The sequence below is a fragment of the Oryx dammah genome, unplaced genomic scaffold (genome assembly GCF_014754425.2).
Source record: "Oryx dammah isolate SB20612 unplaced genomic scaffold, SCBI_Odam_1.1 HiC_scaffold_28, whole genome shotgun sequence".
Classification (NCBI taxonomy): domain Eukaryota; kingdom Metazoa; phylum Chordata; class Mammalia; order Artiodactyla; family Bovidae; genus Oryx; species Oryx dammah.
Window position 1 is genome coordinate 81,858,666 of NW_024070212.1, and position 23,095 is coordinate 81,881,760.

General features: G+C 43.3%; 1 pseudogene; it reads right to left on the reverse strand.

The window, feature by feature from the left end:
* Positions 1-5,290: 5,290 nt before the first annotated feature.
* On the reverse strand, positions 5,291-5,623 carry LOC120857066 (annotated as a pseudogene).
* Positions 5,624-23,095: the final 17,472 nt, after the last annotated feature.

The following is a 23,095-nucleotide window of genomic DNA, read 5'->3' on the forward strand; positions in this document are numbered from 1 at the left end:
TAACCATGTTCATTCTTTGGTGAGTATCTCTTGTTTATTTTCTATATTTTTCCTTCTTATGTTTAAACATAACTACATCATACTTTACAACTTGCCTTTTTCAGTTTCTAATATGCTTAGAAATTGTTCATATCTGCACATGGATAAAGTTGAACTATATGAAATTGCTATATTTGTAGATCTAAACAGGAAGGAATTAGCAGTTTTATGTAGTTAACATAATATATTTGCTTCAATATTTTAATGGCTACATAGTATTGCATTGTATGATTGTATCATAATTTTAAAAAATCATCTCCTTATTGATGGATATTTAGGTTCTTTCCATTTTATTTTCCTAATACAAACAGAACTGTAATGAATACACACACATATGTAAATGCATGTATATACACACATGTATTTTTTGTGTGCATATCTTTCCAAATAAATGTATATAAGTACATACATATAGGGCTTCTCTGGTGGCTCAGAGGTTAAAGCATCTGCCTTCAAGGCGGGAGACCAGGGTTTGATCCCTGGGTCGGGAAGATCCCCTGGAGAAGGAAATGGCAACCCACCCCAGTATTCTTGCCTGGAGAATCCCATGGAAGGAGGAACCTGGTGGGCTACAGTCCATGGGGTCGCAGAGTCGGACACGACTGAGCGACTTCACTTCACTTCATATATACATATATATATTGACATCTTTGTGTGTATATATATGTGTATGTTTCTTGGTGTAAGTACGTGTATGACATCTTTGTGTATATATGTGCATGTTTCTTTGTATGTGTGTATAAAGGGGTTTACACATTTCAGATTGTCATCATTATTGCAAAGTGTCCTCTAAAATGACTTGTAACAACCTATACCCTCTAGAACGTGCTTTTCCCCCTACACTTTGAATAGTCTGATGGGTGAGTTGGTTTTTTTTGAAATATTCTGAAGTTAGTTATTTTATTCAGTAAAAAAAATGTAAGGAAGACCTATCATGTGCCCAGCTCTGTGCTAAACCTGAGGTCAATATGTGCATCATTACTACGGGCACTGCCTTCACAGTGTGTGTGTGCTGCCCGGTGAAATGGCTAATGTGCACACACATACAGTGGCAATGATTTCATTGTCATAATTGCCAATCATCTCTAGCAAGAGTAACTGAAAATACGCCAACTGCCTATGCTGAGGGTCCACTGGAGTCAGACAGAACAAGTGTTATTCCAGCTCTGCCACTTACGAATCTGTATAACTGGAGTTTACTTGTAAAATGGAGATAATAGTAGTAGTGCCCTACTGTTAATAGTAGTATATTAGTAGAGTGTTGTGAAGATTAAATGTACAATACAAAGCACGGCACCCAGGCCTTAGTAAGGACTCTGCAAAAGTTAGCCACTGCCATTTGCCTTTATTTCCAGAGCACCAGCTTCATGTGTCTGTTGCTATGCCCCTTCTAATATGGCATTAAATATTGAATAAAAAGGATTTCTTATGTGGTGTGTCTAGCCCTAGGGAGACAGGGGCTATCGCTCCTCCCATTCTGAATGCTATACTTCTATTAATACAAACTGGTTGCTAAGGTTTCTACTCTAAGGTTATTTTATTCTAAGAACTTTAAACATTGCCTGTCTCCTCAAACAGAGGAATTTCTAACTGCTATTTTGCAAAACTCCAATTCTATAAAACATTTTTTAAACTTTTAATTTTATATTGGAGTAGATAGAATATTGAAAAGCAGAGACATTACTTTGTCAACAAAGGGCTGTCTAGTCAAGGCTATGGTTTTTCCAGTGGTCACGTATGGATGTGAGAGTTGGACTATAAAGAAAGCTGAGCACAGAATTGATGCTTTTGAACTGTGGTGCTGGAGAAGACTCTTGAGAGTCTCTTGGACTGCAAGGAGATCCAACCAGTCCATCCTAAAGGAGATCAGTCCTGGGTGTTCATTGGAAGGACTGATGCTAAAGCTGAAACTCAAGTACTTTGGCCATCTGATGCGAAGAGTTGACTCATTGGAAAAGACCCTGATGCTGGGAGGGATTGGGGGCAGGAGGATAAGGGGACGACAGGGGATGAGATGGCTGGATGGCGTCACTGACTCGATGGACATGGGTTTGGGTAGACTTCAGCAGTTGGTGATGGATATGGAGGCCTGGTGTGCTGCAGTTCATGCGGTCGCGAAGAGTCGGACACGACTGAGCAACTGAACTGAACTGAATAGCCAGTTAACACTGTTGTGATAGTTTCAAGTGCACAGCAGAGCAACTCAGTCATACATATACATGTATCCATTCTCCCTCAAACTCCCTTCAAAATCCCCAGTTCCTGATGAAAAACGGGCCATTTCAATTACCAGGGTATTTTATGATTTTTTTTGGCCACACCCTATGGTGTGCAGGATCTTCATTCCCTGACCAGGGATCAAACCTGCACCTCCTTGCATTGGAAGCTCAGAATCTCAACCACTGGACCACCAGGAAAGTCCTGAATTACCAGTGCATTTTAAAAGGAAGATGGTAAGGGATGACCTTGTAGATATTTTTAACCAAAATAGAATGGTGCAAAGTTAAACCATGGAGAGACATTTACCCATAACAGACAGATTTCCTGCGTCTATTATTGTTTCAGCAAATACTGTTTTCCTCCAAATATGTAGATTTTGTGCTTACTCTGGTAGCACAAGCAGGTGGGGGAAGAGCACCTGGTCCAATATGCACTACCTTGAAAGTCCCATGAAAGTCCATAAGCATGCAGCCTCGTCTCCAGGACATTCATTAAGTCTGCTCCAAGCAGTTGCTTGTTCGATGCTTAGGTGGTTGCAGCAACTGCTGCTCAACAGAAACTGTGAGAAAAGATCAGAGAAATGTCAACAGTTGACAACCTAACAAGAGGCCTTTGTCCCTGCTGGAAACTCAAGGGGAAGGACTTGGGTGCATATAAATAGCCTTTGGAATGAGGCACCTTGATCAACTGCTGAGGATACCCTGACAACACGGACAGGTCTGGATTGACAAGAAGCAGCCAGGACACTGCTAAAATGCCACTCAAACGCAGGGCTGAAAGCATCTAGCACACTCAGACCTGAGGTTGACTGTGCTGGGATTCCACTGCCGTAACTGTTTGTAATCAGTAAATGGCTCACAGGCTACCTAGAATAGGCTGCTTGTTCTCTCCCCGAGGGTCCTAACCCGGTGAGGGAGAGTGGACTCCTTTGACCATCTGATGAAGTTCTAGTCTCTTTGCCCAGAAAAAGAATCCTAGGATGTATAAATACCTAGGATTTCACACATAATCTCTGGGGCTTCATAGATGCCCCAGAAGCTCCAAGTGTCGTGGACTAAGAAACCTTGCTTTAGACGCTTCCCTGGTGGCTCAGATGGTAAAGAAACCCTGCTTTGTGCTTTTTTTTAAAATCCTTTACTCCCAGCAGTGAACTGATACTTCTTTCTTTTCAGAATGGATGTCTACTGGTCTACCCTACATTTCCAGAGTCTAGCTTTCCTTCAAGCCCGGTTCTTGTTCATACCCTAGTGCTCTGAACTTTTAGGGCACTTGCAGTTGGTAACAACTTAGTACCCAGTTATATCTAGGACATCCTGAGTCTATCACTCCAACAGCATTGAGATATTCATCCAGTTAACACATCTTTAATGAGTGCCTACTATGCGCCAGGCAATGTTCCCAGATGGTGATTATATTAACATCAGGATCAGAGAAGGCAATGGCACCCCACTCCAGTACTCTTGCCTGGAAAATCCCATGGACGGAGGAGCCTGGTGGGCTGCAGTCCATGGGGTCGCTAAGAGTCGGACTCAACTGAGCGACTTCACTTTCACTTTTCACTTTCATGCATTGGAGAAGGAAATGGCAACCCACTCCAGGGTTCTTGCCTGGAGAATCCCAGGGACGGGGGAACCTGGTGGGCTGCCGTCTATGGGGTCTCACAGAGTCGGACATGACTGAAGTGACTCAGCAGCAGCAGCAGCAGCAGCAGCATCACATAACACAACTTGCCAGCTTCCCCACTAGACTATGTGTCCTCAGCGGCAAGGACAAGATCTCCTGCCTCGCCACATCTTTTTCTCTCTCCTTATTTTCACTCATCAGCAAAGGCTCTGTGCCAATGTCCTCTCTCCTGGGCTGGGTTAGGAAATCCTCTTGAGTACTTTCTGGCATCCTGTGATTACCACGTTAAAACTTCTCGGCATAATTTTGAAGTCATCTGTCTCCATGCCTGTCTCTCCCACTGTGTTTTCATCTGGGGCAGGGTTTTATATCCAGTATGGAGCCCGAAAATGGCGAAACTCAGTAAATATTTGTTGAATATCGGAGCTTTCACTCACCTCCAGGCCTTCAAACATGCTGTTCTCTCTATCTGAAATATCCTTCCTCCTTTATTGTTTGCAGATTCTTATCAGCTTAAACATCACTTCCTCAGGAAAGCTTTTTTTTTTCATTCCTAGGAGAAATTAGGTCCCCTCACAAAATGCTCTTCCTAAGACTTTGAACATCTTCCTTGTTTAATATTTATATTCCTTGTTAGAATATCCGCTTCTTCAGGGCAGGGGTCATGGCTATCTTATTTTCCTCTCTAAGAAAAGTGAAAGTGTTAGTTGCTCAATTGTGTCCAAATCTTTGTGACCCCATGGACTGTCACCTGCCAGGTTACAGAGAATTCTGCTCATAGAATTCTCTAGGCAAGAATGCTAGAGTGGGCCGCCATTCCCTTTTCCAGGAGATCTTCCTGACCCAGGGATTGAACCCATGTCTCCTGCATGGCTGGCAGATTCTTTACCTTCTGAGCCACCAGGAAAGAACCAAGACATTGCATAGTCCTTTACTATTCAAAGAGTGGTTCAGGGACCAACAGCACTGGCATTCCCTGGGAGCTTCCTAGAGATGTATAGTCTCAAGCTTTACCCCAGACCCATGGAATCAGAATCCCCAGGTGATTTCCATATACATTAAGGCTTGAAAAGCTGTAGTCTACTCCAAATACACTCAATAAATATGTACCAAATGAATAACAAGTGTTGAACTGAACAAAATGGAACCAATTCATCCTTGGTACTGCTGCTGTCTAGCACAAAGCCTGGCTCAAATTAGGCACTCAGTAGGTGTTTGAGGAACAAATATTGTCTTCTATTCATCCATCTTCACTGTGTTTTCTCCAACTAGCTTATAAGCTGAAAGTTGGGGTCCAGGGTCCTGTTTTGACCCTTTTTCTTTTTTTTAAGTTGTGAAACTTTATCGGGAGATAGTTAGCAGCAAATTTCCAACATAAGGACAGCATGCTTGGCTTCAGTCTCTTTGTTTAAATTGTGGTTGTCCCTTCATATGCTTTTGGCATCTTAATGGGCTCTAGACTTGGTAGAATCTCCTCCTTGACTTCAGGACCACTCTGGGGCTTATCCACAGTCTTCAACAGAGCCAGTTCCTATTGATCAGCTTCCATAACAGGCCCTTGAGCAGGTGCCCCTTCCTCTTCACTGTCCTGAGCAGGTATAATATCCTAACTCTCAGCTGGTGGTTTCCCTAGTTGAGATTGTTTATCACTGGGCTGCTGAGCAACCAGAGGTCCAAGTGGCTGGAAGACTCTCCATCATTTCCATGCAGAGTTGGCTCTTGTGCTTACATGCCCACTCATATTTTCCAACTTACTCCCCGGCCATATTGCTATGAAGATCTACTGGCTGAGTTTCATTCAGTGAGGAAGCATCAGGATGGCAGGAACATGACCTCCCTGGCACAACTACTGTTGGCCTTTTTTCCTTACCTCTGTATCTTCTAGTTCTGTGCCATATGCTTAGAGAGTACTCAATAAAGACTTGAAGCTAGCCTGATACTTCAAGGTTAAATAATACATCATCCACTGGATTGGATTCAAGCTAGCTATTTTGAAGGGCGGGATACATGTAAAGTGATTAGGGCCATTTCCAGTTGTTTGACACCCTCAAGCCTGAAGAGCTATGCTTTTAGTCTTATTCCTCATCTCCATATGGAACATCCCACGTACGGTAACAAAATGGAGAGGCCATAACAATGAGAACTTTGGTTTCTGGCTTTCACTGTTTTCACAGGACACTGTTTGGTTTGAAGAGGCCTAATGATGCCACCTGGGGAAGTGGCCTCAGCAGTAAGGAATCCACCTTCAATGCAAGATGCAGGTTCAATCCCTGGGTCAGGAAGATCCCCTGGAGGAGAGTATGGCAACCCACTTCTTGCCTGGAGAATCCTATGGACAGAGGAGCCTGGTGGGCTAGAGTTCATAGGGTTGCAAAGAGATACAACTGAAGTGACTTACCGTGCATGCCTGCACAATGATTCCACTCACACAAGCAAAAACAGTGAAACAGATCCTTCTGAGTAGTATGTTTTAGTATAACTGTCTCTTCCAGATTTTCTCCAGGGAAAAACATGTGCCTTTTGGCATTTGGTCTTAGTATTAGGACAACTTACAGACTATGGGCAAAGGCTTTGTATCACTTCAGTTGCTCAGTAGTGTCCAACTCTGCGACCCCATGAACTGCAGCACACCAGGCCTCCCTGTCCATCACCAACTCCTGGAGTTTACCCAAACTCATGTCCATTGAGTCGGTGATACCATCCAACCATCTCATCTTCTGTCGTCCCCTTCTCCTCCTGCCTTCAATCTTTACCAACATCATGGTCTTTTCAAATAAGTCAGCTCTTTGCATCAGGTAGCCAAAATATCGGAATTTCAGCTTCAACATCAGTCCTTCCAGTGAATGTTCAGGACTGATTTCCTTTAGGATGGACTGGTTGGATATCCTTGCAGTCCAAGGGACTCTCAAGAGTCTTCTCCAACACCACAGTTCAAAAGCATCAATTCCTCGGCGCTCAGCTTTCTCTACAGTCCAACTCTCACATCCATACATGACTACTGGAAAAACCATAGCCTTGACTAGATGGACCTTTGTTGACAAAGTAATGTCTCTGCTTTTTAATATACTGTCTAGGTTGATCATAACTTTCCTTCCAAAGAGTAAGCGTCTTTTAATTTCATGGCCGCAATCACCATCTGCAGTGATTTTGGAGCCCCCCAAAATAAAGTCAGCCACTGTTTCCACTGTTTCCCCATCTATTTGCCATGAAGTGATGGGACCAGATGCTATGATCTTCGTTTTCTGAATGTTAAGCTTTAAGCCAACTTTTTCACTCTCTTCATTCACTTTCATCAAGAGGCTCTTTAGTTCTTCTTCACTTTCTACCATAAGGGTGGTGTCATCTGCATATCTGAAGTTACTGATATTTCTTCCGGCAATCTTGATTCCAGCTTGTGCTTCTTCCAGCCCAGCGTTTCTCATGATGTACTCTGCATAGAAGTTAAATAAGCAGGGTGACAATATACAGCATTGACGTACTCCTTTTCCTATTTGGATCCAGTCTGTTGTTCCATGTCCAGTTCTAACTGTTGCTTCCTGACCTGCATATAGGTTTCTCAAGAGGCAGGTCAGGTGGTCTGGCATTCTCATCTCTTTCAGAATTTTCCACAGTTTATTGTGATCCACACAGTTAAAGACTTTGGCATAGTCAATAAAGCAGAAATAGATGTTTTTTTGGAACTCTCTTGCTCTTTTGATGATCCAGCAAATGTTGGCAATTTCATCTCTAGTTCCTCTGCCTTTTCTAAAACCAGCTTGTACATCGGGAAGTTCACAGTTCACGTATTGCTGAAGCCTGGCTTAGAGAATTTTGAGCATTACTTTACTAGAATATGAGGTGAGTGCAATTGTGCAGTAGTTTGAGCATTCTTTTGCATTGCCTTTCTTTTGGATTGGAATGAAAACTGAACTTTTCCAGTCCTGTGGCGACTGCTGAGTTCTCCAAATTTGCTTTGTAGAAACAGGCATATTCATACATAAGATTAGGCTATTTTTTTAATTAGATGAAAATAAAACTTGTATTTAAACATTATATTAATGCATCTAGTAATACTCCTGATGTTTCAGGAGAAGACTGCCCTGAATTCAACTCCGATACTTCTTGAGCACCTCTTAAGTTTGGTGGTACAAATTCAATCTTTGATCTTGAGGAGTTCTAGTGTAGAGAGTAGATTGGGTCCTGAATTTTTAAAAAAATATTTATTTGGCCGTGTCGGGTCCTAGTTGCTGCACGTGGGGTCTTCATTGTCACATGCAGAATCTTTCCCCGTGGCACACAAACTCTCTACTCATGGTGCTTGGGTCAGTAGTTGTGGTGCGTGGCCTTAAATGCTCTGTGGCAAGTGGGATCTTAGTTCTCTACCTAGGGATCAAACCTGCATCCCCTTCATGTAAGGCAGGTTCTTAACCACTGGACCACCAGGGAAGTTCCCTGAATATTTTTAGAAGTCTATCTACTAGGCTGTCAGATCTAAGAGACTATGGCTAGAATTTACGTTTGCTTAATGCTGTGGGACTTTAAAAGGAAGAATTGGAACTCCGGAATCCTGGAGCCTTTTACCCTTAAATTGTAGATCACAAACTTTCCCAACGAGTTTAAAGATTATCCCAAGATGGAGAGTCACCATGAAATGACTGGGCATCAAAAGCCGTGGAAGTCTCTCTGAGTCTTCCCGTCTGCTCTGTGAGAGTTTCCACCATCTCAACTCCTTCCAGATAAACCTGGACGTTTTCAAGGATGTTCTCACACGTACTCTACCTCTTGGTCCTTGGCTACTCAGTGATAGCCACCGTTTGGGTTCTATCCTTCTCTAATTTTTTGCAATGAACCTCTCATGACAAGACTGGTGCCCTGGGTGACCAAAGAGACTCTAGTTGCAGGTCCTGAAGAGCCCACCCAGCTGCTGGTGCCAGCTGGTGTGTGTGGCCACGCCTCTGTCAGCACCTCCACCGACTCTAATGCTGCCACCCACTCTGTCTACGGATATGGTCAACACCTTTCCTCTCCTTCCCTGCCTGTGGCCAAAAGGCTCTAAAACAAAACCAGAGCACACACCTGGATCCAGTTAGCCATCTGTTCAGGAGCCAAGTAAACAAGGAATTTCTGAGTCATAGCCTTTCTCCTCCCTACTTCTTGTCTTCTGCTTGCTACCTCATCAGCCAGGAGAGGCTTGATGTGAGAAGCTCGATCTTTGTTTCAGACATTCCCATTTTGCTCTCACTTACCACCCCACTGGGAGGAACCAATTTAACTCCAAATAAATTAAGGGACTCTATTGTGTAAGTGTGTTTGTAATAAGGCCTGTGCCTATGCTCCCCACACCTCCAAAATTAGCCCAGAGAAACACTCTCTTTCTCTCTACAGTCAGCTCTGTCTGCCAAGGAGGAGCGCATTTCCTGAGGCTGTCTGTCCTAGACCTTCCCATTCCCGTGGGGGCCTGGGCAACCTCGGTTTATTGTCTGCCTTAGAAAGAACAGTCTGGTTTGGTCAAGAGGTTAAGAATCTCAGCCTTGTACACAGCACAGTACATGAGCAGTTAGGAGCACAGGCTTTGATAGCCAGATTCTGACGCTGCTGTTTCCTAGTCACTCTGACTGTTTCCTTATCTGTAAAATGGGGAGATCCTTGTGACAGACGGGAACACTAAGTGAGGTTGTATAGACAGTGCAACTGTCTATTGGCTTTGAATCACAATAATCACTCTATTATTGGTTGCTACTAATAAAAACTAAAATAGCTAAGTGGTTTCCTTTTAATAGTAGACATGCAACAGTAGTGTTTTGACATGTCTTCCTGTCTCCAGCTTATTCCCTACAGTTCGTTTTCACTCAGCTGCTAGATTCATCTCCCCAGAACATTGTGATCATGTTATTACTCCATGTGAAAATATCGGATGGCTTCCCATTACTTACAAAGAAAGTTCGAAGTCTTTCTCTTTGTGCTCAAGGCGCTTTGATCTGGCCCCAACAAATGTTACCTCCTTTTCTCCACTACTCCTCTTCACACATCCTCCACTCCAATTAAAATAAACCAACATTCCTTAGGCACACCCACACCCTGCACACTGTTTGTCCTTTTTATCTGGAATCCAGATTTTATCTCTTCTTTGTCCCTAGCTCAAGTGCCACTGCCTCCACCAAGCCTTTCCCAGCCCACAGTAAACCCCGTAACTCTTTATGGGCTTTGGGGCACTTATCTTTTGTCACCACATAAGCATCTTCGTAAACTTTGTGCTCCAAATTTATACATACATCTACCATCAGTTCAGTTCAGTCACTCAGTCATGTCCATATCAGATGATTAATGATTATATCTGCTTGATTCATCTCCATCTTCCTAAGTCAAGGTTTCTCAATCTTGCTGCTATTATTTTGGGCCAAATAACTCTGTTGTGGTGGGATGTCATCTGTGCTGTAGGCTGTTTAGCAGCAACCGTGGCCTCCAGTCACTAGAGGCCAATAGCATATCCCCACCCCCGGTATGACAACCAAAATTGTCTCCAGACATTGCCTGATGTCTCCTGGAGGGCTAAATCACCCCCAGTTGAGAACCACTGCCCCTGACCAAGCTCGGAGGTCTGAATATGGATGTGTGTGTGCAAGCTAAGTCATTTTAGTCATGTCTGACTCTTTGCAACCCTATGGACTGTAGCCCACCAGGCTCCTCTGTCCTTGGGATTCTCCAGGCAGGAATACTGGAGTAGGTTGCTGTGCCTTCCTCCAGGGGATGCTCCTGACTCATCTCTTACGTCTCCTATATTGGAGGGCAGGTTCTTTACCACTTGTGCTACCTGGGAAGCTCCTCTGAATATGGATAGTTCTTAGTAAATGCTTATGAAAGAAAAGAAGGAGTTTGGACTTATGCCCTTTTAAATTTAAACAGTAATGGAACGTGCAATTAATGCTATTATTTCAGTAATTGGAAATAAAAATATAGAGTCCCCATGGGAACTAAGAACTAAGGGACAAAGATTTGAATATCACAATGGCAACCCACTCCAGTACTCTTGACTGGAAAATCCCATGGATGGAGGAGCCTGGAAGGCTGCAGTCCATGAGGTCGCTAAGAGTCAGACACGACTGAGCGACTTGGCAGCAGCAGCATTGAATCAGTCAATAGGTATCTATTGTGTAACCATGCTTATGGAGTGTGGAGTGGTAAAGAACCCGCCTGCCAGTGCAGGAGACATGAGAGACATGGGTTAGATCCCTGGGTTGGGGAGATCCCCCTGGAGGAGGGCATGGCAACACACTCCAGTATTTTTGTCTGCAGAATCCCATGGATAGAGGAGCTTGGTGGGCTACAGTCCATGGGGTCACAAAGAGTCAGACACGATGGAAGTGACTTAGCACACACACTAGTGGAGTCAGGTAGGAGCTGGGTTCCAGTACTGGCCTCACCACTATAAGCTGTCATGTAGGTGAGCACCTTAGTGTCTATAAACTTCAGTTCCCTCATTCTGTAAAATGGGCATAATAATTGTAACCTATATGTGGTTGTTATGAGGATAAATTAGATAATGCACTTAAAGTGGTTAGCAGAGAATCTAGAAGGTAGTTAGCACTTAATAATAGCTCAAAGCTATTATTAATGTTGTGATTATTACTGTAATAATGATTCATGTCTAATTCTTTGGGAGGTCATAACAGTATTATTTATTTCCATTTTATAGATGGCTTGTGGTTGGAATCTGGATCTTCTCATTTCCAACTTTCACTACATCATCATTTATCTGACACAATTCAAACAGAATCACATTTACAGGAAGAATCTTCATTTAAAAAAAAAATGGAAACAGTGATAACTGCCTACAGCAAAAATTCTTTTTCAAATGGTAAATATCATCTTCATCCATAACTATCATTGGGAAATTCAATAAATGCTTATTAAGCACTTTGGATAAGTACATGTGCTAGATATTCGATATAAGACACCTGTGTTGCTAAAACACAGCACCTGCCTGTTTGTAGCTTACAAACCCGCAGGCTCAAAGATTCCGTCCTTTAGGCTTTAAAAAAAACTTGAATTCGTAAGTTTAGCAACCAGTTGGCACCAGTGCCAGGCAGCGTTTGATTTTTGGAGTAAAGCAGCATGAGCAGCTGCCTCAGTCTCTTGCAGAAGCTGAGAGAGAAGCTCAGGGACAGGACAACAGGTAGGTGGGGAGCGAACTTCCGCCTGCGACAGTCAATCAGCTAAGTGTATCTGTCAGGCCATTCCACCGTCCAGCAGAACAAATCTCTTGCCTTAGAAAACAGACAACAGAGAGACGGTCAGGAAATTTTAGCCCCAACCAGTTCTATCACCCACAAAGTGGATGACTGGAGGCAAAACAAAACAACAACAACAACAAAACCCCTCTTCAAATCTCTGTTTACTCATCTGGAAATTAAGGGCATCAGATGAAATGAGTGATTCTTAATTAGTGTTGCCCATATTGGAGGTGGAACGCTGGAATAGTGTGGATGGCGCAGTCGCTTTTTTCAGCAATTACTAGCCATTAGCAAAATGCCTGACAACTCATAAATATACCTGGAGGGAAAAAGCGTTTGTAATCGCGTTAGATCTCTGATGTTTAACCGTGTGTATTATCCAGTGGGTTAGATTCATTTGTCTGTTCATTCATTCATTAAGCAGTTGAGCACAGTGGCTGTATACTGGTCCTGGACTCGGACCAGACACTGCCCTTGTCCTCAGATGGGGCTTACATTTTACGCGTGAAATCAATCATGGGTTATGGGGGAGGCATGAAGTCTTTTTCCCTCCCTAAGTACGAATCCCTGAGCTGGATCTGACATGCCGCTGTGAATCTGGTGATGACGATCCCTACCTCCCGACTCCTTACCGTCAGCTCCTTAGAGCCCATTCCTATTGGCTGGGAAATTCTCCAGCAGTTGTCCGAGTCCCCCCACCTTTAGTTTCCGCGGCGGCAGAGGGATCTGCTTCGAGTGCCCTCAGATTCCTGTAGGTGGAGCCAAACCCCCTGGCTGAGACGCTGGGCTTGCTCCCTCCGCAGGCCCCGGTGGGCGGGCGGGTGCGTTTCAAGCCACCTCCCTCCCTCTCTCTCCTCTCTGTGCGGTCCCCTCCACATCCCCACCAACCGAGTGGGTCGGAAGGGAAATCGTGCCAGACTTGGAGACGACTGCCAGGTTTCTCTCAAGTCTTGGCTTAACAAAGGAAAGCAAATTACAAAAATGGAAATTTTCAAACCAGCGTTCAGTGGTATTCAGATCGACGTTTGGGTAGCACGCAGGCACAGACCGCATTCGTGCTATTTTGTGATTAAAATGATACGGAAAATACCTCCTTGCTGGGGTTTTCTTCTTCCAAAACGACTTGTTACTTTTCCTTTGCGAATTTCCCCTTTCTTTGGGGAGCGGCAGCCCCCTGACCACTCTAGAACTGCTAACATCTGTTGAAATCTTGCCTCCGCTGACTTTTTTTTTCCTCTAAAGAGTTGAACTTTAAAAAATGCCTGCAATTCGCAGTCTGGAGAAATCTAGATAAAGAAGAAGTTTCTAGGCACTTTCCCAGGAAGTCTTGCGTTTTGTGTAAGGAACTCCGAGTTCTGTGACAGCATGAATCGTCTTCCCTTTTCACCTCCATGCGAGGATACCTGAATATGAATCTTGCCAGAAACACATGCTACCTTATTCTTCTCTCCACTTGAATGGTGTGCTCTGACTCATCCTTTAAAAAATGGTTTTAAAATGGCCATTGAGTTGGGTTTTCAATGGTTTTACAGTGAAGTTAAAAAAAAGGGGGTGGGGGTGGGGGAAGCTTGATCATGCCCTCCTTGCTAATTTTTGCAGTTGCTAGACAGGCCCTGTCCCAAGTGGGTTTGTGAGAAAGGCGCTCCCATTGTTAGTCTGCTCACCCACCTCACTCCCCCAGACGGTACCATTTCTTTCCTTGGAAGCTTTGACTGTCTCCTCCTTACACAGCTGTGTTTGCAGTGCCTGGAGACAGGTGGGGGAGCAGCCTCCAGGCCAAAGCTGCCAATTCTCTCTCTAAGGACTGTCTGACTAGCTATTAAAATTTAAAGATCACACACGTGCACACACACTTTTTTGGTAGCGGTCATTCTTTGTTATATAGGGGCAGCTGTACTACCAATTAGCCAGACTGATAATACTAGAGGTCACAGCCGTTCTGTTTGTATTCTCCAGCCCACATAAGCATTGTGTGCGTGCGTGCAAAGTCACTTCAGTCGTGTCTGACTTTTCAACCCTGTGGACCGCAGCCCACCAGGCTCCTCTGTCTATGGGATCCTCCAGGCAAGAATACCGGAGTGGGTTGCCATGCCCTCTTCCAGGGGATCTTCTCAACCCAGGGCTCGAACCCACATCTCTTATGCCTCCTGCATTGGCAGGCAAGTTCTCTACCACTAGCACCACCTGGGCTAAGGCTACATCTTTTTTGGGTTTTGGTGGCACTCAAAGGCATGTAGATCTTAGTTCCCTGACCAGAGATTGAACCTGTGCCTCCTGCTACGGAAGTACAGAGTCCTAACCACTGGACTTCCAGGGGAGTCCGATGGCCACATCTTTCTAGGCACCATAGATGGCCTGATCCTGTGGTCTTGGCCCAGCAATCTTCAGGCAGTGGTCACAGTAAGAGGTCCTTGTTGGTTGGGGCCTACACAAAAAGAGAATTCTCTGCCTGGGTCAATTAAGAGCAGATAAATCAGACTAGACTGGTCAAGTTTTTCAGACTTTGGAATGGAAGGATGATTTTTCCAGACTGGATCACACACCCTGTGGTTTCAGCCTGAGGATTTTAGTTCTGAGCACCTTGTCCTCTTTAGGACCCTTATGCCTTATCTTTGGAGAAGGCAATGGCACCCCACTCCAGTACTCTTGCCTGGAAAATCCCATGGACAGAGGAGCCTGGTGGGCTGCAGTCCATGGGGTTGCTAAGAGTCGGACACGACTGAGTGATTCACTTTCACTTTTCTTTTTCATGCATTGGAGAAGGAAATGGCAACCCACTCCAGTGTTCTTGCCTGGAGAATCTTAGGGATGGCGGAGCCTGGTGGGCTGCTGTCTATGGGGTCGCGCAGAGTCGGACACGACTGAAGCGACTTAGCAGCAGCATGCTTTATCTTATGCTGTTACCTTCTCTTGGAATTCCCCCTCCGCCATCCTCTGCTCTACTGACAAACTCTTGTCTTTCAAGACTTCTCAAATGCAACCCCTCTGAAGTCTTTCATAGCTATGACCATGTGTCAGTACCCCATGTAGAGTTCATCACCCTGTCATCTGTCCAATAGAACTCTATTGCTTGATCTATGCAACAGACTCACCATATTATGCGTATTTTCATGCCTTTTTCTCCCCTGAGAACATAGGCAGGGAACACATCTTATTTACCTCATAACCCTCACACTAAAAATTCTCAAGAAAAAAATCTCATGAATGAATAAAGAAAAGTGCTTGTTTTTTAAACGTTTTCAAAGAGGAAATTTGTTTTCTTTCACGTTTTTCTAGTTCAAGGGCCAGACTTCTATGACTGTGTCTACAGAGCTGAGAGTAAAAATCCTTGATTTATGTTAAAGTCTGATTTTAATATCTCAGAGACATTCTTCTGCTTATGGTAAGTTTGATATGCATGTAGGTGGAAATTTTCTATATCCCCACCATCTGATTAATGCATCTGTTCTTACAAAATCTGATGAAGCAGAATATCATCACAAGCATGGGAGTGTGTGGGGATGATGGAGTCCTATTGTTTGGTGCTTCCCAGGTGCTGCTAGTGGTAAAGAACCCGCCTGCCAATGCAGGAGATGTAAGAGATGTGGGTTCGATCCCTGGGTTGGGAAGATCCCCTGGAGGAGGGCATGGTAACACACTCCAGTAGCCTTGTCTGGAGAATCCAATGGACAGAGGAGCCTGGTGGGCTACAGTCCGTGGGGTCTCAAAGAGTCGGCCACAACTAGAGTGACTTATCATCATCATTCGGTGCAGTCTTATGAGTTATACTAACTAGTTGTTATTTATTAGACTTTATTCGCTGAATTGCTCAAGCTCGAAACCTGGAAATGTCCTTGGGACTTCTTTCTCCCTCACTTCCCACGTCTGGTTATCTCCAATCATGTCACTTCTCCAAAATATCTCTCAGATGTGTCCACTGTTCTCCATCTCTGCCATTGCGCCATTCCAGGCCACTATCACTTCCCACCTAGACCATTGCCAAGGCTTCTAGTTAGTCTTTCTGCTTCTTGTCTTGCCTGCCTCCCACCCTGTCGCTCCCTGGGCAGCCACTTTTTCAGTGACTGCACTGAACATAATCCTTTACATGGCCTGGTGTGGTCTGGCTCCTGCCTATATTTTGAGCCTCTTTCTCACTGCATGTACTAGCCTTCAGGTCCTTGAACTTGCCACAGCCCAGCCTACTTCAAAGTTTATGCCTGTGCTCACTTCTCCTGGGAATAATCCTTCTCTCTCTTGGATCACTTCCCATCTTTCAGAAATCAGTTTCAGTGGCACTTTCTTGGAGATGTGTCCCCTGCTGCTCCTCCCCACTTTCTCTCTCCTGGATAGATCAGGTCCCCATTATTGTTCCTCCTGGTGCCCTATTTTTTCTTCATGTTAATCATCACGGGTTACAGCACTAGTGGTAACGAACCTGCCTGTGAGTGCAGGAGACCAAAGAGAAGTAGGTTCAATCACTGGGTTGGGAAGATCCGCTGGAATGGGGCATGGCAATGTACTCCAGCATTCTTGCCTGGAGAATTCTATGGACAGAGGAGCCTGGCAGGCTACAGTTCATTGGGTTGCAAGGAGTCAGACATGATTGAAGCAACTCAGCATGCACAGTGATAAAATTACTGATATTTTTTATTTTATGTCTGTCTCGGTAACCACAGTAGATCACACGAAAGCAGAGATCTTGATTCTTTATTCAAAAGAGTTGACCTGTGTACCGAAAGCCTAACATACAGTAGGTTGTCAAGAAATACTCTGGTAGTACTGCAATAAAAAATGTAACAGGTTGTGTGTAGCAGGCCTGTGACATGAAAGTTTCATGCAAAAAAAATAAATGGTAATCTGAAATGAGACTCAAAGATGTTTATGCACACAGAGCAAGCGAGGGCAAGACTTGAGTTATGATATGATATCCCACAGCCTTTCTCCACTGCTATTTGAAAAATAAGAAGAGAACAAGAACAAAAATATTTGTCTTACAGCTCTACCAAGATTCAGCCCTCCCCTTTCTCTCCCCCTTGCATCAAGTACATCCTGTACTTTTGGCAACATGTTGACTGGATATTTAAAAGCTGTGAACTGTTCTGAAAATTTCACATACTGGGTTATGGGCCATGTGTGTTTGATCAAAATTCAATTACTACGCTGTACCATACTTGGAAACCTATCATCCCAAGTTATGAAGTATGACGAAATAGGCGAACCTAATTGGTTCAGTATGGGAACAGTATCAACCAAGCTTGTTATGATAAATAGCTTCCTGTGTTAAAGGTTCTCTAGAGCTTATAAGTATCTTGGCTCACCTCCTTCAGTGGAATAAGAATATTGCTCCCAGGGACCCCCTAGATCACTGCCCCTCCAATGGAACGGCAGTTGAGGGTTTTCTTCAACTTACTCTCCCTGAAAAAGAAAAATGCTGTGCAATTTTTCCTCTTCCTTATCATTTCTTCATTTAGAATTTGAGCACCTGGGAACTTCTTTAGCTTTCTTCTTCCCCAGAAAAAAAACAATTTTACAAAATTATGAAGTATTCCAAATATAGGAATATAGAGCAAACATCAGACATCCATGTACCCACCACTCAGAATTAACAAATAATCATTTTTTCCTCTATTTCCATCAGACTTTTTCTCTTTGATTTTATGAATCCATTTGACTGCTTCTTAGGACCAAAGGTGGACCACTGTTTATTAAATCACCGTGTTCATGAGATTTATGACTTCAGTCCTGACATACTCCAACACACTTGAATCAAATGCATCTTATCACAGAGTGGTACTTGTAAGGGGTAAGTTTTTTCAGGTGTTGAGATGGACTCAATGAGAATTCTTGGTCTATACTGTAAATGAGATTTCAAGGATCCTCGGAGGAGGAGTGTTGTTGGAGGTGTGGCCAGAGAGATCAAGACATTGTCTTAACAGTTCAGAAAGGATAAACAAATAGAACAGAAACTATTCCCCTGCTCTGTGGCCATGATGGGCATATACACATAATTTTTCTTTAGAAGTTGGGTTGTTTAGACATTTTGGGTTAGGTTAGAAGTATTCCTTTCTAGTGATCTCAGTAAAGGATGAAACAGTTGGATGATTGTCATCTTAACTTCTAGCATTGGCATTTTCCTTAGAAGTCAGGTTTAAGGCCTGGAATGTTTGCATATATTTTTTATTAAGTAATTTTTATTGCAGTATAGTTGCTTTACAATATTGTATTGCCTTCCACTGTACAGCAAAATAAATCAGCCATACATTTACATATATCTCCTCTCTTGAATTTCATTCCCGTTTAGGACCAAGTGCATTAAGTAGAGTTCCCAACAGTTGTATTCTATACATAGTATGCGTAGTGTGTATGTGTCAATCGCAACCTCCCAATTCCTCCCACCCCACCCCTTTCCCCTTGACATCCATACCTTTGTTCTCTACATCTGTTTCTATTTCTGCTTTACAAATAAAGTCATCCATACCATTTTTCTAGATTCTGCATATATGCATCAATATATGATATTTGTTTTTCTCTTTCTGACTTACTTTATTCTGTATGACAGTCTCTAGGTTCAGTCACATCTCTACAAATGACCCCGTTTTGTTCCTTTTTATGGCTGAGTAGTATTCCATGTATATATGTACCACATCTTCTTTATCCATTCCTCTTTTGATGGATATTTAGGATGCTCTCATGTCCTGGCTCTTGTCAATAGTGCTGCAGTGAACTTTGGGGTGCATGTGTCTTTTTGATGTTTGCATGTATCTATCTTGAATTCAAGTCATCCGTTTGCAGTGACTTTCTCATACTTGCTCTCATTTTGTTCACCATTTTTATTAAATCATCATCTTTATTCCTTTGACAAAAATGCATAATGCTAAATCTGCATGTATCCCCTGGAAAAAAATCTTGTGTTCCATAAAAAGTTGTTTTGGTAAAATGCAGGAGCCTTAGTTTGTCCTTGAGGACAATTCATCAATCATGAATGCTGCAATATACAACCAGGACACAGAGAAAGATCCTTGGTGAAGGTAAATATGCAAACCCACACAATGGCACCCCACTCCAGTACTCTTGCCTGGAGAATCCCATGGACGGAGGAGCCTGGTGGGCTGCAGTCCATGGGGTCTCGAAGAGTCGGACACGACTGAGCGACTTCACTTTGACTTTTCACTTTCATGCATTGGAGAAGGAAATGGCAACCCCCTCCAATATTCTTGCCTAGAGAATCACAGGGATGGGGGAACCTGGTGGGCTGCTGTCTATGGGGTTGCACAGAGTTGGACATGACTGAAGTGACTCAGCAGCAACACAAAGGAAAAGTGAATATATTGTATGATTTAGCAGTTTGAAATCACAATGCTGCCGAGATTAGATTAGAGACATTCTTGTTCTGTGCAGTACTGCTAGGTTTACTTCAAAAATTGCAATTAGCTTAAAAGTTGTGATTTCTGAAATGGCCCACTCGCCTTTGTTTTCCTGTATCAGGTGGATGCTAGTATCATAATCCTTCTGTAATTTTTAAATAGAACTTCCAACAAGAAGTGCTCCCTGAGTCCTATAAACTTCAAAAACCAGAATGTGACGTAGGCACATAATTTTTTTCACTTAACAAATGTCTGATTTTGGCAAATCATCTTCTTTTTTTTGTATTGAATCTTGCCTGATTGAATAGCATGGGAATTGCCAGAATAAATGCTATTATTTGTATGCAGTAATTATGGAAATAGTCCTTGTCTTTCTAATCGGGATCAGGGTCTGCCTGCCTGTAATAAACTTAAATGATAAAGAATTGCTGGCTGCTGCTACTGCTAAGTCACTTCAGTCATGTCCGACTCTGTGCGACCCCATAGACAGCAGCTCACCAGGCTCCCCCGTCCCTGGGATTCTCCAGGCAAGAACACTGGAGTGGGTTGCCATTTCCTTCTCCAATGCATGAAAGTGAAAAGTGAAAGGGAAGTCGCTCAGTCGAGTCCGACCCTTAGCGACCCCTTGGACTGCAGCCCACCAGGCTCCTCTGTCCATGGGATTCTCCAGGCAAGAGTACTGGAGTGGGGTGCCATTGTCTTCTCCAAGAATTGCTGGAGTGTAGTGCAAAAGTCAGTTACTAGCATGTGGTTATTCTAGATGAATAGCAGATAAAATGGAAGGATGCATTTTATAGAGAGTGAGGAAGAAGTCAAATAACAAAAATATGTCCACTTTTCTAATTTAATGAAATCACTATTTCAGGAAAAGAAATTCCAGTTTCTCTCTTTGGAAAGAGTCAACATATCCTTCATAAACTTCAGTGTATTATCTTAAAACATAGCTTCACTAAATATAGGTCAAACTCGACCATAGTAAGCATCAGTTTTAAGATAGCAATTCTCTCAGTAATCACAATAAACATTTTACTGTAATAAAACCAGAACAAAGCTTTGGAAAAGCCACATTACACGGTTCTGAGGAGATGCTGAGAGAAGTAAAACTCGTCTTAAAGAGCTGGTGTGCCAAAGTGTGGAATTCTTTCTCTTCCCCTGGTGTTCTCTGTGGCTCTCCTTCCATCTCTCTCTGTATTTATCTATCCTGGCTACTATATATCTCGTATTACCAGTATGGCACAAAGGAGTCTAAGGGCTCTGGCATGTGTTAGAACAAGTCTCACCCTGAAGTCATGAAATATAAGAAACATAGTTTGTTTTCTTTAGAAGAAATTAAAGTGAAGGAGCAGCTCTCTGCCAAGGAAGGAGGCAACACTGTGTTAACCAGTGTCTTTAAAACCAGTGTGCTCTGTGCTTTGGAAAGTCTGGTGCAGGGGTCGGCAAACTTTCCCTGTAAAGGGCCAGACAGTAAATACTCTCAGCTTTGCAGGACATACGTTCTCTGTCACAACTACTCAACTCTGCTGCTGTAGCATGAAAGCACCACAGACAACATGTAAAAAATGAGTGTGGCCATGTTCCAATAAAACTTTATTTATGGACACTGAAATCTGAATTTCATATACTTTTTATGTGTCATAAAATATTATTCTTTTTTTTTTTTTTTTTTTTAGCTTTTTCCAACCCTCTAAAAGTGTAAAAAATCATTCTTAGTTTGTGGGCCATAGAAAAGCAGGTGGCAGGCTGGATTTGGCCCACAGGCTTATGCTCTGGTTGAGTATAGTTTTTCTTCACTTAACAAATGTCTGTTTAGCACCTACTTTGACCAAAATACTTTTACAACGTTTTGATAAATATTAAAATGCAGAAGACATTCAACAAACATTTAACACATATCTGTCAAGTTCTGCGATGTCCCAGGCACAGTACTAGAAATATGATGGAAAGCAAAACAGACACCACCCTGCTCTCATGAGTTTTTGTTGTAATGAAGCATGGAAAGTATGACAGAGGAATTACAAGGATTGTGATAGCACATGGCAGATATAACCTGACTTTGAGTAACTTTGGGTTTTGTTTTTTTCTTAAATTTTATTAGTTTTTTGACCACACCATGTGACATGTAGAATCCTCATTACCCAACCATGAATCAAACTTGCACCCCTTGTAGTGGAAGCACAGAGTTTTAACCACTGGACTGCCAGGGAAGTCCTGGCTTTTGTTTTTTTAAAATGGTACTTTGTACTTGATCTTCCCATCTCTAATCCCTCCCCTCTACTTCACATCTAATTATTCTTCTTAAGGTAGAGGACAATCTGTTGCCCCTTCCATTATGCAGTGGTCCAATTAACCAGTCATCAGATAATTATCTTATCTTTCCAGAGGGTGGTATCAGGTAGGGGGCTAAGCTTGGGTCTCTGCTGTTGGAAGACTGAGTAGTCATCAGCAGTACCATCCAGATAAAACACTATGAGAAGCCTTCTCTGTTACTGAACCCATAAATAACAACCATCTCTGTCACTGTGTCCACTTAACTTTATTTGTGTACCCACTGAGGAAGCTCTGGCATTACTAGCAAAGATGCTGGCTGATACTCACAGATCAGATCACCTTTCCCTATTGTTATTGAGTGATTCCTCTGTAGTGAGTGCCCCCTGATAACCATCCCCATAGAACACAAATATTCTCACCTTTGGGAGCCATTCTATGAGGTCTAACATTACAACTCTCTCCCATTCATCCTTGCTTTACCAATCCTCCAGTCTTGTTCCTCCCAAGTCTATGACCATCTAGCTAAACAATTTAGAGCCACCTACAAATTTCTATAGATCTCTACCCCTTCTGTTTCCTTCCAGGGAAAGGGGCAATGCTTGAGGTTCTGCCTACTGAAAGAATTACCTTTTCTTACTGTCCCTGGTAGCTCAGCTGGTAAAGAATCTGCCTGCAATGCAGGAGATGCCGGTTAGATTCCTAGGTCCGGAAGATTCCATGGAGAAGGGATAGGCTACCCCTTCTAGTGTTCTTGGGCTTCCATGGTGGCTCAGAGAGTAAAGAATCTGCCTGCAGTGTGGAGGACCTGGGTTTGATCCCTGGGTTGGGAGGATTCCCTGGAAAAGGGAACGGTTACCCACTCCAGTAGAACTAGCTGGAGAATTCCATGGACAGAGGAGCCTGGCAGGCTACAGTCCACAGCGTCGCAAAGAGTCAGACACAACTGAGCAACTTTCACATTCACTTTCATTTTTCAATGTCTGTCCTTCAGGGTCATCCTTAAGTAGGTCATACTGTTGCAGCAGCCCACTTTTAGCTAGTGCATATGCCTGCAGTTGTTGCTTCCTCAGGTCACTTTCCATAAGCAACGTGCCACAAAGCTATGTGAACAAGTAGAAGAAGAGGCAACAGTGCTGCCAGAGTAGGTGCAAGGGAGTCGGGGTAGCCCGCATCATGCAGCTTACACTGCCTTTACCACTTGTGTTAGTAAAATCTTGTATTTAACACTTCTACATAATTTTGGACTGCTACTATCTATGCACAATTCTACGGCTTGATGGATTAGATAACTCAGTTCACTTCAGTCGCTCAGTAGTGCCCAACTTTTTGTGACCCCATGGAGTGCAGCACACCAGCCCTCCCTGTCCATCAACAACAACCGGAGATTACTCA